We start from the raw sequence: 17,620 nt of genomic DNA, 5'->3' as shown, positions 1-17,620 counted from the left end.
TCTGGATCAACCAGCTGTTGTCTAGTCCTGGTCTCAGTGTTGTCTTTCTTCAGTGGACACATAACAGCTGATTTGCTGTGGACCACCTTTGACCTTCTCGTGGTCCGGTTCTGGCCCACGGGCCGTATGTTTGACACCAGCTGCTACGTTATTCTACTGACCACACGGTGGCGCTGCTGCTGATTCACACTCAGGCTGAGACCAGGTCTCAGGTGCTGTTCTGGGACGAATTAATTGAGACACATTTAAAACGTCTCCAGAGAAACAGAGAAGACACTCTAACCCGTCTCTCCGTCTCTTTGTCTCTGCAGGCCTGGACACAACAGAAGACGACGCACAGACAGACTCCGTCTCTACAGGTAACACTTCCCTCCATGTCTAATTAATCCCAGTTAATTGGTTAACGAGGAGACGCTGATAACGAGGCTGATAACGAGGCTGATAACGAGGCAGCTTCTGATGAGTTTATCTCTGTCACGTTGAACATCTTTTATTTTGTCTTGTTCTCCGTCTCTTTGTTTAACGAGATCTCAGTAAAAATCACCACTTCATTATCTGCCGAGATAAAAATAAAGTGAGAAAAGGATGAGGAGCCGTTTGTCGAGCTCGAGTGAAAGAGGAGGAGAAGGAGCAGGTGTGAAGCCGGGCAGCAGGAGGAGTGAGTGGATGGAAGTGATGCAGGGAGGCTGCTCCTCTGTGTGACCCAGTAACAGGAGCCTCACGTTCTCACATTCCTGATTAATGATGCAGGTTGGACCCAAACAATGAAAACACACACACACACACACACACACACACACACACACACACACACACACGATGCGTTCAAAGACTCTCAGCTCCGTCCTCAGAGGAAGTGACTCCCCTCGATGCCCATTACTGCTCTGAGTTCAGCTACGGGACGTCCTGGTCCTGGTCCTGGTCCTGGTCCTGGTCCTGGTCCTGAATGGTCCCTGTTCCTCCCTAAAGTCTGTCCTAGAGTCGACTGGATTCAGTCCAGTAAATGTGGGGGGGGGGGGTGGAAGCCCCCATCTCTGCCTCTATGGTGGAAAAAAGAAAGGATATGAGGCACAATATCATTATTATGAGACAGCAAGTTAGCATGAGGTAGCATCTCATTAATATCTCATCATTATGAGGTAGCATCTCGTTAGCACGAGGTAGCATCTCGTTAATATCTCATCATTATGAGGTAGCATCTCGTTAGCACGAGATAGCATCTCATTAGCATGAGGTAGCATCTCATCATTATGAGGTAGCGTCTCATTAGCACGAGGTAGCATCTCATTAGCATGAGGTAGCATCTCATCATTATGAGGTAGCATCTCATTAGCATGAGGTAGCATCTCATTAATATCTCATCATTATGAGGTAGCGTCTCGTTAGCACGAGGTAGCATCTCATTAACATGAGGTAGCATCTCATTAACATGAGGTAGCATCTCGTTAGCGCGAGGTAGCATCTCATTAACATGAGGTAGCATCTCATTAACATGAGGTAGCATCTCGGTAGCATGAGGTAGCATCTCATTAGCACGAGGTAGCATCTCATTAGCATGAGAAACCTCCTCCTTTCGTTGTCATCATAGTCGGGGAAGTGTCTGAAACTCTGTCTGTGTCTGGAGGATGTGTCTGTTCCTGGTTGTTCAGTTACCAGCTGAACTCCTAAAGCATCTAAAGCTTCTAAAGCTTCTAAAGCATCTAAAGCTTCTGAAGCTTCTGAAGCTTCTGTCTTTGCTCAAACCTCAGAGTTTCATGCGAGTCCCTCTGAGTCCTGGTCCAGGTATCGATCACGTTGCTGAGGAGATAAATGTCTTCCGGTCTTCAGGGACCAGTTGTAGGAGACGTCTCCTCAAAGTCTCCGTGTCCTCGTCCTCGTGTGGACACGAGGTCACACAGACCGAATGTGTTTAGAAGCAGCTGTGCAGGTTCAGATCAATTCATTCATTAATCATTAATCATTTCCTGTGTAAGTCGCTGTGTGCTGTACACCGACCAGCCACAACATTATGACCACTGACAGGAGACGTGGACGCCCTCAGAAGGTCCATGATGAGTCAAAAGAGAGACACAACATGAGAAAGGTGATGACAATGCAAAGGTTAAATTCTCAGAAACATGGAGGATGTGTCATAGACGCTTATAAGGAGCTGAAGGAAACACGAAGAATCGAATGACACAATGATGCAGAGTTCACTGGCGTCATTATAACTTTGCTATAACTGTGTATGGAAAACATGGACGTTTTTACACTTCTGTCCTAAATGGACAACGTGTCCTGGGAGACACAAAGTGGAAGAACAGAACCTATAAAACTGTGTCATTGTCGCCATAAACGTGAGAGATTCTCTGTTAATGATTCTTCTGCCCGTTACAGTTTGATGTTGGTGCAAACTCAGCTGGTTTTTACGTGTTTCTGGGATAAATCCTGATGAATGTGAATGTGAATGGAGTCGTGGAACAGAAGCTGCTGCTGCTCTCGTCTATAGGAGCTGACCTGCAGCAAACAGCACATGCATGGAAATATATAAATAAATATATGGAGTGGTCATCTCCCAGCGGAGCTCTGCTGCTCTCCATCCGTCTATTTCTGTCTCTGAGTGGGAAGGATGGATGAACCACCCTGAGGGAAGGAGAGGAGGAGGAACCGAGGATGAACGGAGGAGGAGGATGAAGGGAGGAGGAGGAGGAGGAGAAGGAGGAGAGGACTCTTTGTGTCGGCGTCGCCTCGTTTACGGCTGGTGATTAATTAACCAGGTTGTGTTGTGGACGGACCACGTTTACAGAGGACGCATCAGGAGGCAGCTGCAAAGTTAGTAACGGTTACCACGGTTACGCTCATGCACAGCCCGATCTGGTGGGGGGAATTTGGATGATGCGGTTAATAATGGTTAGAGAGCATGATCATGTGGTTCAGAGTGATAGCTAGCCCACGGTTCCCCATGGCCTCAGGAGGAGGAGGAAGAGGGGGAGGAGGAGGAGAGGAGGAGGAGGAGAGGGAGGAGGAAGAGGGGGAGGAGGAGGAGGAGGGGGAGGGGGAGAGGGAGGAGGAGGAGGAGGAGGAGAGGGAGAGGGGAGGAGAGGAGGAGGAGGGGGAGGAGGAGGAGAAGGAGCAGGACGGAGTGTGTAGGAGGTGGAGTGAGAACAGGGGGGGACGGACAGAGGAGGAGATAGGAGGAGGAGTGAGTAGGGTAGAGGTAGGCCTCAAGTGAGGAGGAAGAGGTGGATGAGGTGGAATAGATGGTAGGAAGAGATGGTCCAGGGCAAAAGTCAGTGGTGTCATGGCCAGGAGGGGAGGAGGAGGAGGAAGAGGAGGAGGGAGAGGAGGGGGAGGAGGAAGGAGGAGGAGGAAGAGGAGGGAGAGGAGGAGGAGCAGGAGGAGCAGGAGGGAGAGGAGGAGCAGGAGGAGGAGTAGGTGGAGTAGGAGGAGCAGGAGGAGGTGGAGGAGGTGGAGGTCCAGGAGCCTCAGAGGATCCAGGTCGAAGGAGGAGGATAAAAACAGGTTCAAACTGAGGGATTTATCGTTTAAAATAAAGTAAATGACTTTAGAAGAGTTGAGATTTGATTCAATACGAGGAAACGTGAAGAGAAGAGTTTGTTCTGTAGCAATAGTTGAATAGTTGAGACTTTAGAGTCAGATCTGACGATAAAACAATGAATCATAAGTTCAGCTGAGTTCATCTGAAACCTTCAGAGTCGAGTTACGTCTCTTTAATCAAATGAAGGAAGAATCAGGAAAATGTGACATCTTCAAATAAATATTCACCAGGTTAAAGGTGTAGGAACTTTTTTTTTTCTGTGTAAACTTGTGTTTCTGAAGAGGTTTCAACCTTTAAGCACAAACATGCAGAGGCTCATCACCGGCTCTAATCTGGCCCACGGGATGAATTTACCTAAATCACATGAAGACTCAGAGATTAACTGAGCGTTTTCCACTAAAAGCAGGTGATATTCCAGGATTTCACACATGGAGACTGTTGTGTTGTTGTGACTTACAGTCGGACTTCGAGGTTTTCCAGCTTCACAGAATGTTGGCTGCAGCTTTCTAAGCTGAATGTGTCCTTTGTTTGTGTCGTCGTGTGAGATAATGTCTGCTTGTTCCAGAGTAGTTATTAAAAACCAGTTCTCCAGTCGAGGACACGTCACTGATCACTGACGTCCAGACTGAGCGTGCTCAGACAGGACGGAGCCCGGCTTCACGTTCCCCGTTCACATCGGTTCACATCAGTGTGGGAGAAGGAACGTTCCACCAGCGAGAACCAGAGTCACGTTCTGTTTGGTTTGTTCTGAGGGACGCGCCTCCTCCTCCTCCTCCTCCTGCTCCTCCTCCTCCTCCTCGTGCTCCTGCTCCTCCTGCTCCTCCTCCTTCTCCTCCTGCTCCTCCCCCTCCTCCTCCACCTCCTCCTCCTCCTCGTGCTCCTGCTCCTCCTGCTCCTCCTCCTTCTCCTCCTGCTCCTCCCCCTCCTCCTCCTCCTCCTCCTGCTCCTCCTCCTCCGACGTTTTCCAGCTTCACAGAATGTTGCTGCGCTTCTAGCTGAATGTCCTTTTTGGTCGTCGTGTGAGTAATGTCTGCTTGTTCCGAGTGTTATTAAAACCAGTCTCCAGTCGAGGACCTCACTGATCACTGACGTCCAGCTGAGCGTGCTCGACAGGCGGAGCCCGCTTCACGTTCCCCTTCACATCGTTCCATCTGTGGAGAAGGACTCCCCAGCGAAACCGTCCGTTCTGTTTGTTCTGAGGGACGCGCCTCCTCCTTCTCCTCCTCCTCCTCCTCCTCCTCCTCCTGCTCCTCCTCCTCCTCCTCCTGCTCCTCCTCCTCCAGCCTTCACCCGTTACTGAGGGGGAGGAGGAGGATAACTAAATAAATACAGAAGACAAATGTCTCCTCGTGTGTGGAGGACAAACTAAATGTTCCTCGCGGTGTTTTAGAAACTCTGAACCCAGAGAGGAGAGTAGTTTTAATTAGTAATTTAATTTAATTTAATTGTGGAAATGCTCACACTCATATGAGGGGAGTTTCCAATAATTAAACGTTTCAAGAGAAGATTAAAAATATATTTGTTCTCAACCACCTGCCAAGACTGTGACGTCGGGTTTTTACGTCGTTTTATTCTTCAGTTTATTGTTATTTTTATTTTTTATTACTTTTTGTCTCTCTAATTTTTTATTTCTATAGTGTTTCTATATTTTATTCTATATATTTTTCCTTCATTTCATTTCATTCTATTTCTATAATATTTTACTATTTTATTGTTGATGTTTTTAATCTTTAAATCCATATTTTTTTCTGATATTTAAATTTTTTTCATTATTTTAACTTTCGTACTTTGGACGAACCTGGAACTTAGAGAAATCATGAGACATGTCAGTTTGATTTGAATCTTCTCATCGGTTGCAGAGGTTTGTGGTGTCGTCGTTTCTAACCAGAGAAATCAGTCTGAGGATTTTAAGGATCAGTGCAGGAAAAATCCCGTGAATCTGAATCTTATTTCGTTTTATTTTTCCTCTTAACAGTGAGTCTGTGTGAACCCTGTTCACCATGAAACTCAACCACAGCTGCTTTAATCACGTCTTCCTCCTCTGAATGTTCAGCCTCCCGTAAAAAGGAGGAAAGACTTTTTATTTCTGCAGGGGCTCCTTTTTTTTTTTTTTTTTATTTCCACCGATGTAAAACTTTTCCTCTCAGAAAAGATTTCCTCTAATGAACGTCTGGACGCCTCGGGCTGATCCTTCACAGGTTGGAGACGACGACTGTTTTCTGTCAGTTTCCACATCTACAAACTGAAACAGGGTGAAACGGAGAAACAATTCTCTGCAGACAAACCAGCTGAAGGCTCATGAAAGGAGAACGAGGAAGAAGATTTATCGATTTCAAAAATCCAGGAAGTAGATTGTGAGATCTGTCAAGACGGATGAAGACTCCTTCGTCCTCAGGAGAGGTTGTGAAGCTCGTTTCTGCCCGTCTCCATCCAACTCCAAGCTAATGCTAAAGGTTTCTGAGCTGTGAAGACGCCCATCTGTCACTCAAAGAGGCCACGCCCCTTAAATCTGCATCCTTTGTCTAGTTTAAAGAAAAAAGCTTCCTGCACAGCACCATGAACAGAGTGGAGATGCTAATGGACATGCTAATTGCTACACTAGTGGTGATCTGAGTGGTAGTGCTAATGGAAGCGCTAATGACGAGACTAGTGGTGATGTTAATGGGGATTCTTCTCATGATGCTAATGGCGATGCTAGTATTAACACTAATGGAGACGCTAATTGCTACACTAGTGGTGATGTTAGTGGTAATGCTAATTCCCACACTAGTCGCAATTCTGGCTGGTGGTGCTAATGAAAATGCTAACGGTGACTCTAGTGGCAACACTACTGATGATCCTTTCGTTAATGCTAGTGGCAATGTGAAAAGAGACGATAACTGCTGCAATTGTCGCGACATTAGTGGTAATGCTAATTGCTACACCAGTGGCAATGCTAGTTGTGATCCTTCTGATGAATGGAAGTGCTAATGAGATGCTAATTGCTATGCCATTGAGAACACTTGTGGGGATCCTCCTACTGATGATGCTAATGGAGATGCTAATTACAACACTAGCCGCGATCCGACTGGTGGTACTAATGCGGATGCTAACAGTGATTCTACTGACAACGCGAGGGGTGATTCTAAAGATAATGCTAATGGTGATACTAATGATGGTGCTAATGGAGATGCTAACAGATATGCTGATGCTAATGGTCTAGCATGTCTGCTCTCCAGTGTGTTTCTGCTCATATCTTCCTCTAAAACTGAACCAGGTAAATTTCCAGCAACGTTTTACTCTGAGTGGGTGTTAGCAACCTTTAGCCATGGTTAGCATCACAGGCTGAAGGTTATGTTCTCTCTGCTGTGTGTCCTCTCACATACACATGACTGTCCATGTTAGTCTGAATGGTGACTCTCTACAGGATGAGACACATGACTTTATTATTAGAAGCTGAACCAGCACCAATTAATAGAAACTTTTGAACTAATTAAACAAGTAAATCAATGGACTAAACGATGTCTGTTTGTTTCAGGAGCTGAACTCAACACTGTGGGAGCCTGTCTCTACAGAGCATCTTAACAAGGTAACAACCACTACTTTTATACTGTATGTTGTGTAAAGAGAGAATGCGTTGACGTCACTTCCGCCCCCTGAGCGGGTGGAATATCAGTAAATACATCCAGGCCGGGAAAATGGTGGATTATCGGGTCAAATTAAGGAAATTGGACTCGACAATGATCCATATGAACTAACAAATAACAAATGTTCCACTGATGCTAATGGAAACACTAATGTCGATGTTAATTGCTACGCTAGTGGCGATGTTAATGGTAATGCTAGTGGTTAGCCTTCCAATGCTGCAAACAGTGATGCTAATGGTGATGCTTCGTCGTCCAAATAACAAATGGTCCATGAACATTGACATGTGGCCAGAAATCACTTCTGATAGTTAAATGGACCTGATTTCAACACCATGAAATACTTTACTGATACTAAAGTATGAGCTTTTACTTTATACAACACAGCTCCAACAGCTCTGTACTAGAGGACTTTACTATTTGGAAAAGTGGATTAGCCTCAGTGTCAGTTAGTCAAGTTTCAGCTATGATAAATGTTGCTATGTTAGTGGGAATGCCAACAGCTAATGGTGATGCTAATAGAAACAGTAATGATGAGATGCTGATTGCGGCACTAGTCATGATGTCAGTATTAATGCTAATGAAAACACTAGCAGGGATCCTTCTGATGATACTAATGACAACGGTTATGGAGATGCTAATAGCTACACTAGTCACAAGTCAACTGGTGTTGCTAATGGATGCTAAGAACAGTGACTCTAGTGGCAATGCTAATGGAGATACTAATTGCTACACTAGTCGCAATGGTCGCAGTAATGCTAATGGGAACACTAGTGTCTGTGCTTCTGAAGATGCGAATGGTGATGCTAATGGAAACACTAATAGAGATTCAAGTGGTAGTGCTAATGAGGAGACTAGTGGCGATGTTAGCTTTAGGTCACTTCAGTTGATAAATGTAGCTAAATAAAAGATGCTAACGCTAAGAGCAGATAGTGAAAGAGCAGTTCAGGGAGCGTGCGATGTAGATTCTGAATTAAAAACACTGGATGGAAATAAATCTGGTGTGAATGTGATGAATTGTGGGGTTTCGTGCGACCTACAGTCACGCTGCTACGACAGGTTAGTTGCTAGTTGCTGCATCCATCATGGAGCTTACCATGTGTCTCCATGGTAACGGTTTTACACAGCTGGTGTCCAGTGTCATGTTGTGTGTTTATTGTATTTAAATGTGTGTGTTTAATGTGTCAGAGCAGCCAGAGGTCACGGGATCAAGCAGCGCTGCTGCTAACCCGCTAATTGATTAGCTCAGCCTGCTGCAAACCTGCTAATTGATTAGCTGAGGCCTGCTGCTAACCCGCTAATTGATTAGCCGTGGTGCTAGCTGCCAGGCTGACTGTGGGAGACAAACACACAAACTGGTTTCTCTGTTTCTACAACGTTCCAGTGATAAAACTCTAATACCAAACTTTACCCTAGAACCACGTCTGAAAGAATTTAACATTTACTTTTATAAAAAGTAAATTTATAAAAACTAGAAAACACAAAAACACATGAAGTCAGAGTCTCTCTATTAGTCACTGCTACACTGGAAACTTCTTCTTTCCTCTTCCTTCCTCTTCTTCCCCTGTTTCTCTTCTCTCTTCATCTTCTTGTTCATCCTCTGCAGCCGGATGTTGAAGCTCTGAACGCGGTCACAGTTTGGTTCGTTTATTGTTCCATCATATCAGGATATTGTGTTGTGTTAATTAGTGTTGTTGTATGAGGTGTTTAACGGAGGCCGGACTGAAACAAGACGATCCCGTCGGTCTCAGAGTGAAGCATCTTTCACCTCATAAACATCTTGGTCAGACTGCAGAGACCTGGACCTGGACCTGGACCTGGACCTGGACCTGAACCAGCCAATGAATGACGTTAATTAATGAGCGTTAATTATGAACCGAGTCGTCTGATCTTTAACAAAGAGACGGAGTAAAAGGAGCTAGAGAAACAAAGACGAACTGACGATGGACCTGGTTCTGAGAAATGTCTCTGACGTCTTTTATTTATTATTTTATTTTATTTTATTTTATTTTATTTTATAGTCAAAATGTGAGTCTCTGTTCAAGGTCGACTCTGATGTGTCACCATGATTCACTTTAATGACACAAAATCACAGCTTTTAGTTCCTCTGCTTTTAACAGCTGTTAAAAACACACAGTAACACACAATAACACACAATAACACACAGTAACACACAGTAACACACAATAACACACAGTAACACACAATAACACACAGTAACACACAGTAACACACAATAACACACAGTAGCACACAGTAGCACACTATAACACACAGTAACACACAATAACACACAGTAACACACAATAACACACAATAACAGTGTGTTATTGTGTGTTACGATGTAACAATAACATGCTCACTAAGACACACACTAAGACACACACAAAAACACACACTAAGACACAAATAAGAACTTGTTTGTTTGAGGGGGGACCTCTTCATGGAGCGGTTGTCATGGCAACTGGTGGTTGCGATGATGTCACTTCCTGTTTCTATAGAATAACGAACTAAAACTGAACTTATACAAAATAGTGTCTCATGAACATTCCTCATCATTATATGAACTCGGAAACATCCTGTTTGTTCCAAGTCCCGCCCACTAACGTGGAGGGGGTGGAGCTTATGACCTGTACTGCAGCCTCCAGCCACCAGGGGGAGCTCTGCCAGCTTACGTTTCTCTTTAGAGGAGCTGTTCTATGTTCATGTTCAGCCTCTGACTGACTCAGACTCTTTGTGTAGATTTTTATTGTTAGTTTGAACCTGGTGTACGAGTGAACGACTCAGATAAACTACGCAGATAAAACGAGTTCACGGCTAAAAGCAACATTTAGGTTTCATTTAATGTTTCTTCACAAATCCCTGATTGATGGTTGTCGTCAGTTTGTGATTCAGAAAAATCATTAAGTTGATTTTTAACATTTTTAAATCCTGTACTCTGAGATGGAAGAAGAGTCTCCGTCTGGTTCATGTCTGTCCTGACTGATCGTTTCTTTGTGCTTCCTAAATGTAAAGATAAATGCGCAAATGAGGAGCGAGAGGCGGAGAAAGTGGGAGGTGCACAGATGGAGGGAGCATTGAAGAAATGAGCAGAGGAGTAAATGAGGTGGAGGGAGGAGTAAATATGGAAGATGGATGTAAATGAGGGTGATGCTCCTGTCTTCATGTTCTATTCATGTTAGCGTGTTAGCGTGTTAGCATGAGCGAACAGACGGAGGAGGAGGAGGAATAATGAGACCAGCGCTCGTCGTTCCTCCTCTTTAACATCCAGGATCCAAACGAAGCTGATTATTTTAGCTTCAGGATCTTTCTCCTCGGAGGGTTTTAGTCTCTGGAAGGACAGAAACATTCATCTGAGCTTTACAATAAAATAAAATAAATAACAGAACGTACTCAGTGATTTATTAAAGTCAGATAATATTTACCTGTTCAGAGGTTTGTGGTTAATCCTCCATCATTCCTCTTTATCTGAGCTGGAACGATGAGAGGTTAAATGAAATGAAAATAAATATAAGCTCTGGTCTGAAACCAGAAATAAACACCTGATGTTTTGTTGAGCCCTCCATCCACCCTGACCTCCACCTCCTGCAGCATCTAAGCTTTTTCTTGTCTCAAATTATTTGTTTGTGGAAAACGATCAGACTGTTTGTGTTTGACATGATATTTTTCCATTTTTGTTGTCTGTTGATTGTTTTGTTCTTTTATGTTTGAGATGAATTTTAACAATAAACATGGAGGGGGTGGAGCTTATGATGTGTACTGCAGCCTCCGGCCACCAGGGGGAGCTCTACTAGCTTTAGCTTGCCTTTTAGAGGAGCTGTTCCGTCTTTAGACACAGGCTATGATGCTGACTCAGATCTCTCTGTGTTTGTGGTCATGACTCAGACTCTTCAGTTTCACCTGATGAGATTATTTTTATTTTTAGTTTGGTTTGTTTGTGAAGGAGCTCATGTACGAGTGAACAGATGCAGATAAACCGGGTTCACGGCTAAAGATGCGTTTATTATTTCTTCACAAATCCCTGATTGATGGTTGTCGTCAGTTTGTGATTCAGAAAAATCATGAAGTAGATTTTTAACAGCTGACGTTTTGTTGAGCCATCCATCCACTCTGACCTCCACCTCTTGCAGGCCGTGCTCTTCTTCTGCTTTTTTTTTTTAAAGCTTGACATATTTAAAGATGCTCTATAAGAGCTGGTGGATGCTTTTCCACCTCCTCATCAATAAAGCAGCTGTAGAGCGTTGAAGCGATGAGAGGCATCACTCTGCTGCTCCGCCGCGTCCTCGCTGCCGATGAATCATTCAGAGCCGGACGCCGAGCGACTCGTTCCCCACACATCGCATTAACCTCTGACCCCGGCACAGCCCAGCTCGCTGCATTGATTTCAGAGAAAAGAAACAAACCTGAAAATGATCCGTCACTGTCGCAGTCATCAGTCTCTGGTGTTTATCAGCCTGGACGCTAACACAGACGTCTTCTGTCCACATGTCTCCACTGGGAACTGACTCCGCTATAAAAGGATGGTTGAAAGGCGCCCTGTGATGAAACGGAGGGTTCTTCCATGTTTATTTTATAGTGAAAGTTATATTTAAGATGCTGCGTTGATTTAAAACAGAAATGTGTTGTGAAACGAGGTTTTCGAAGCTGTGCGGATAGAGTACGCCGGCCCTTTAAGGGTGTGGAGGTTGGGGTGGTGGATGGGCGTGAAGAGTAACTAGTGATTGTTACCTGAGGACTAGAGTTCCTGGAGTCACTACGCTGGGAACTGATTCTGCTCCAGCAAAGATCTGCAGGGCCAATCACATTGTTTGGGGGGCGTGGCTTAACGTGGTGATGGACAGAGGAGTAGGAACTGAATTAGTTTTCACTTAAATGTCTCTAAGTGGATTGAGGACTATCCAGTAGATGCAGAGGTAGTTTTTATTTCTCTGAATCCTAATGAAATCCAGACTGTGATTCTGAGACAGAACCAGGCTGAATCTGAATTTTCTAACAAAGAAAAACAAGTGCACAAAATGATGATTAGTGACACCTACAGGCTGCAATGTACAACTGCAATGTGGGATGTGACTGCAACTTACCTCAGAGTTCAGAAGTCGGCAATGAGAATAACGTCACACCTGAGTCACCAGCGTTTCAGTTACAGAAGTCAGAAAACAAGATGTCGCCACGACAGCTCTTGCCGCCCAAATATAACTTCTTGGTTTAACTGTTGTTAGCGTGACATGAGGTTGTAGTTCCCATATAACACATGAAAAACTTAAATTACACTGCAACAGCATTTCAACATGTGTATGTGGAAAAACACTGTCTGTATGGCCGGTTTAGTGCAACAACAACTAATCAGAACTGATGATGAACAGAATATTAGAGGAGCTTCTAGTTTCTGTTTACACAGAGAATATCTAACTCATCGGTTCTGAGGATCCTACAACATTCTGAGCAGGAAATACGACGTCGGGGGGGTTCCAGTTAAAAATTCCAACCTGCAACTCGGAAATGCAGCAAATGGAACGCACCATAAGATGCATTTTGTTCCCTGAGGAAAACTCTTAGGACTGTCAAGAAAATCTAAAATTCAGATTTTGACTTTTTTGTAGAATTAGAACTTCAAAACCTGGAAGTGTTCAGAAATCTGTGGAGGGACGAGGTTTTCCTGTCTACACGTGTGAGAAGAAGAAAAAGAAAACAGAGAAAGAAGTCGTCCAGGAATAAAAAGAACCTTAATCTAAATGTTTGGAGCCGACGGGACTTTTTACCCATCCACCACCCCAACCTCCTCACTCTTAAAGGGCCAGTGTGCCATCCAAAGTGCTCGATGGATTTAGCCTGGAAGCTAACACAAACGTTGTTTATCGGCCCGTCATGGCCTCACTGGGACGTCCGGGCGTTAGCTGGAGGCGAAACAGAAGGAAGCTGGAGGCGAACATTGTCCCTGTCAGCTGGGAAAATGTTGTGTTGCTGTTTTTTTGGGACCAAAACTGAAAAAGCAAAACACTAAGTTGAAGTTTTGTGTTATACCAGTCACTGCCTGTCACAGACAACTTTGGTTGAACACGATTAGAAGAATTGAAATTAAAAGTGTGAGACACATTTGATATCAGGTCAGATTAATTAGATTAGATTAGAGTCTTTATTGTCATTGCACGGTAACATATAACAATATACATATACATATGTATATAATATGTAATGCATCATCATTTTCAGCCTGGAAAACTGGGTTAGAATAAACTGGGACTTAATCATTATTTGGAGGATTATATGTACGTTTCAGGGGTGTCCAAGCAGAAGTTGTATTTACTACATTCCCTCCACAGTGGTTCCTCTTACTTCTTGTAATATCTTTGTTGGAGACACTTCACTTGGTAAAGACAGACCAGACTTCGTCTCCCCTGTGTCCTTTGGTCAAATCGTCCATCCAGGTAGTGAGAGTGAGTGATAGTCTACTTTTAGTAGTACTTTTAGTTTTCCTCGTCCATTGAAACATGCTAGCTGGTGTTTACAGGCTGTCGTGTTTGGGATGTTCTGCCTCCAGCTAAGCCCCGCCCCTCAAACTGTTTACAAACTGAAGGGGTCTATGGGGAATGTCTGTGTGGAGGCTGTGGCTGTCCAATGATCCATCGGGCGCTTTAGATAGAGTACGCTGGCCCTTTGAGAGTGTGGAGGTCGGGGTGGTGGATGGGCACAGATGGTAGTAAAGAGTAAAATCTCTCACTAACCAAGTTCTCTGAGCTACAGACATTTACGTTAATGAGTTTTTATGGTTTCTTCTTCGTCGTCTTCTTCTTCTCACATATGTTGACAGGAAATGAATCCGTCTTAATGAAACGCATCTCTGGTCTCTGACTAGATATATTCAGACACAACGGGCAGAGAGAGATGGGAAAGTGATGAGGCGATAGAGAGACAATGCAGAGAGGAGGAGGAGGGGGAGGAGGGGGGAGGGAGGAGGGGAGGGAGTGATGGCGAGAGCCAGAGAATAGGAGGTATAAAAAGATCGAGAGAGAGAAAGTGATAAAGAGACGGAGGAGGAGAGCTGTTGTTTCAGCGTCCGGTCGTCGAGGGGAGAGAGCTGTTGCCACGGGGATTATTGCCATGTCTGCCTCCACGGCAACGGCCAACACCACCTGAGCCCAGAGGAGGACCTGGGAGGTCGTCGGTCCTGTCGCCGCCTACGAGCAAGGCAGCACGGGGGAGGACCATGAGGACGAGGTAGAGGCACCGATGAAGAAGAAGACAAAGGATGGAGGGGACAAGAAAAAGAGAAGCTGAGACACATTAAACCTCACGCGAGGGAGAAGTGAAACCGGGAGGAAGAGGAACAGAGAAAGAGAAGAGACGGGTTTCTGTCTGCTCTGCCTGTCTGACTGACTTCATGTTGAGTTCTCGGCTGCAGTAAGTTCTTCTACACGTCCTTCGTTTAGTTTCAAGCCTTTCAGAGCTCAGGGCTTTTAAAATAGTTCAGATATAAATGAGTTCAGGAAGTGTTCTGTTCTTATTCTGAGTTTCTCTTCACGTGTAAAAAGAAAATCTCTATCGGGTTCAGATCGTTTCTCCCGTCTCATCAGTTCCTGATGTGACTCATAGTCGTCGTATTCATTTTCTATATTTTAGAAAGAAATATATGTGAAAGGAAATGAAGTAGAAAACAAAGTGCACATTCACCAAATATAAGGCAACAAATGTTCTGGTGTATTTGACGGTGGCTTCATGGACATAGATGATGTCTTAGATCAGTTTAAAGTTTTTTGTGTGTTGTTTTTTTGTCAGGAAGTTTAATCAAACCATCGATGAATGTCGCTACCAACTAGTTGCTGCATGTGAAAGTATTACTCAATCATGCTCAACATGTGGATTCATCTGCAGCTAAGAAATACTCTCAACTAAAGCATCATTTCCTCCTCTTTGTGCGTAGCAGCGGGTTTTAAGTGTGTGCTCTTAATCGAATTAAACTTTATATTTCTGAGATGAACCTTCTAAATATTCACACCTGTAGGAGCAGGAGCCGGTAGTTTGGAGCAAGGATTCAAAACGTGTTGGTTTTGGTTTGTTGCATGGGATTTGTTGACAGGAAAGTCTTCGATAGAACACGTCTCGGGGGCAGTAGACGATGTTCAGTTTCCTGTTTCTACTTCCTCAGATCATACAGTAATATGAAATCAGTGAGAGGCATTCATAGTGTTGTCAGTTTGTCAGAAATCTGTTGGACGGCTTTTCAATGAGCTCTTTAGATCGAGTACGCCGGCCCTTTAAGGGGGAGGAGGCTGGGGTTGGTAGACGGGCGTGTAGGAATCTTTATTTCTCAAGTGTCTTGTCTCAGATCTTTGCCAGACGGTGAGTCATTTTTTTCTTTGTTTGTGGTCTGGATTCTCCTTTGGGAACTGATTATGCTCCAGGTATGATCCAATCAAATCGTTTGGGGCGGGGCTTAATGTGGCGATGCAACAAAGTTTTTATATGTAGCGTAAATATGTCAGGAGAAGCATATGTCTGTTTTTTGGGGGGGGTTTGTTGAACCATCACAGTATCTCGATTTATTTCACTATAATATATTTCCACTCTTAAAAAACAATCAAGCAAGTCAAAAATAAACACAGACTTTTGATTTTTTTTCAAGTGCAAAGTGCTTTCATGAATAAAAAATACCGTTCAAAGATGGAACAAAGCGGCTCTAGAGCAAACCAGTATGAAGTGTAAGAACTCTTTTGTCAGTATCTTTGTTTATTTCCAGCTGGGTTCACCTTTTCAGTTCTTGAGAAGAACAAGTTTAAAAGATGATTCATTCGTCAGAAATCTGTTGGGAGGCAAAGTGAGTGCGCCGGCCCTTTAAGGGTGAGGAGGTTGGGGTTGATGGACAGGTGTGTAGGAACCTTCATCTCTGACAGTTTGTGTCTAGTGGCAGATTCAGTTTCTTTTCAACTGAAATTAAACTCAGTGAGACTCGTGTTGAGAGCAGCATTAACATGTTGTTGACGGTAAAAGACCAGAGGACTGTTGGTCTTTGCTAGAAGACAGTGTTCAGTTTCCTGTTTCTACTTCTCTAAGTCGTACAGTAATACGATATGACTGCGGGACAAAAACTTTATGTACAGAAAGCAGTGAAGTCCACAGAGCCAGGTCTCTGGGAGATGCTCCTGTCCTCGGCCTTCAGAGGGATATCGGGTTCATCGGAGTCTGGAAACAGAAGCACGGGCTGTCTGCACATGGAAGTATTAGGGAAAGTCATTAAATACAGTAAAACAGATGCTGATGTCTGGGTCTAACTGATGGTGGCGCTGCAGAGTGTCGGCATGTAGTATTTATAGAAGAAGAGTGACGTGGTAATTAGTAAAACTGCTCTTTGTTCCGTTTGGTTGTTTCTTATTGTCTCATTCTCAGTTCATTTTATATTAATTTAATCCATGAATCAGTTTCTTCAAAGCTTTTTCTCAGCAGCCGTCGAACAGATAATTCAACCTTTGTTCAAACTAATTAGACTTTCCTTAAAACAGTAATTAGCTCAGATTTATACTCTCATACATCTCGAACATTTTTCTTTTATTTCCACGTTTGCTCCCTGAGTTCGTGTCTTGTTGTGGAAGCAAAGTTTCTGCAGACGTCTCCGTGGTGCTGCTGCAGAACGGGAGGTCATTTTATTTGTGGATGAACGACTCTGTGCTGGGATCATCTGCCTACATGGGAGGCCTGAGGCAGCATCAGAGGAGGAGCTGGGCGGAGGTGGTGGTGGTGCAAAGAAACAAGAAGGAAAAAGCAACTTAAACCAACTCCTAGACTGAGATTCAAGATCGGCTGGTTTATTTATTAACCACCGGAACAATGAGCTGAAACACGGGGCTGTAGACGTTTCCTCCGAGTCTTCACTTCTCAAAGACTTGTGGATTTTCAGATGTTCCTGATGGAAACATAAACTCACCATCAGACTTAGATGAAGCGTCTTTAACAGACCCAGACCCACAGGATATGATTGATTTCAGGAACAAAGCTTTAAATTGTCCTTTCTCTCCAACACTGACACAACATGTCCAAGATGTTTCCGTGTCTCCAGCTTCGTTCATTAAGATTTAATGAAGGTCAGACGGACAAGGAGGTGTCCATAACTCCGCTCTGGTTCATGTGTCTGGAATCTGTTGAAGGAAGAGGTTTCTGAAGCTGTCCAGGGAGCACGCTGGCCCTTTAAGGGTGAGGAGGTTGGGGTGGTGGAAGGCCGTGTAGGAATCTTAACCGGTTCTTGTGTCTGGCTGAAGAAGTCAAATGAAACCCTTTGAGAGATGGTCGATCCAGAGCTGTTGGGATCTGATTCTGCTGAGCCAATCAAAGTTTTGGGAGGAGGGGCTTAATGTGGTGATGTAGTAGTCATACATGTCGTCTGAACTGGATGTGTGTGGTTGGTTGGAGGACGGTCCAGCTGATGCAGAGCGTTTTTAATTGTCAGGATCAGAGTGAAGATCTGAGATAA

General features: G+C 44.2%; 1 protein-coding gene across 9 annotated transcripts in view; it reads left to right on the top strand.

The window, feature by feature from the left end:
- Positions 1 to 17,620, top strand: part of LOC125008593 (extracellular sulfatase Sulf-2-like) — a 56,100-nt gene that overhangs the window by 14,371 nt on the left and 24,109 nt on the right. For 7 of the 9 annotated variants that reach the window (XM_047585899.1, XM_047585937.1, XM_047585930.1 and 4 more), the window contains exons 2-3: positions 312 to 359; positions 7,056 to 7,106. The gene's annotated coding sequence lies outside the window, so the exon portion shown is untranslated. Of the gene's footprint in view, positions 1 to 311; positions 360 to 441; positions 751 to 7,055; positions 7,107 to 14,175; positions 14,560 to 17,620 lie in introns of those variants that run through there. The other 2 variants (XM_047585914.1, XM_047585906.1) reach the window with 2 other exon arrangements.

Source organism: Mugil cephalus, chromosome 1 (genome assembly GCF_022458985.1).
Source record: "Mugil cephalus isolate CIBA_MC_2020 chromosome 1, CIBA_Mcephalus_1.1, whole genome shotgun sequence".
Classification (NCBI taxonomy): domain Eukaryota; kingdom Metazoa; phylum Chordata; class Actinopteri; order Mugiliformes; family Mugilidae; genus Mugil; species Mugil cephalus.
This window is presented reverse-complemented; position numbering and strand designations above follow the sequence as displayed.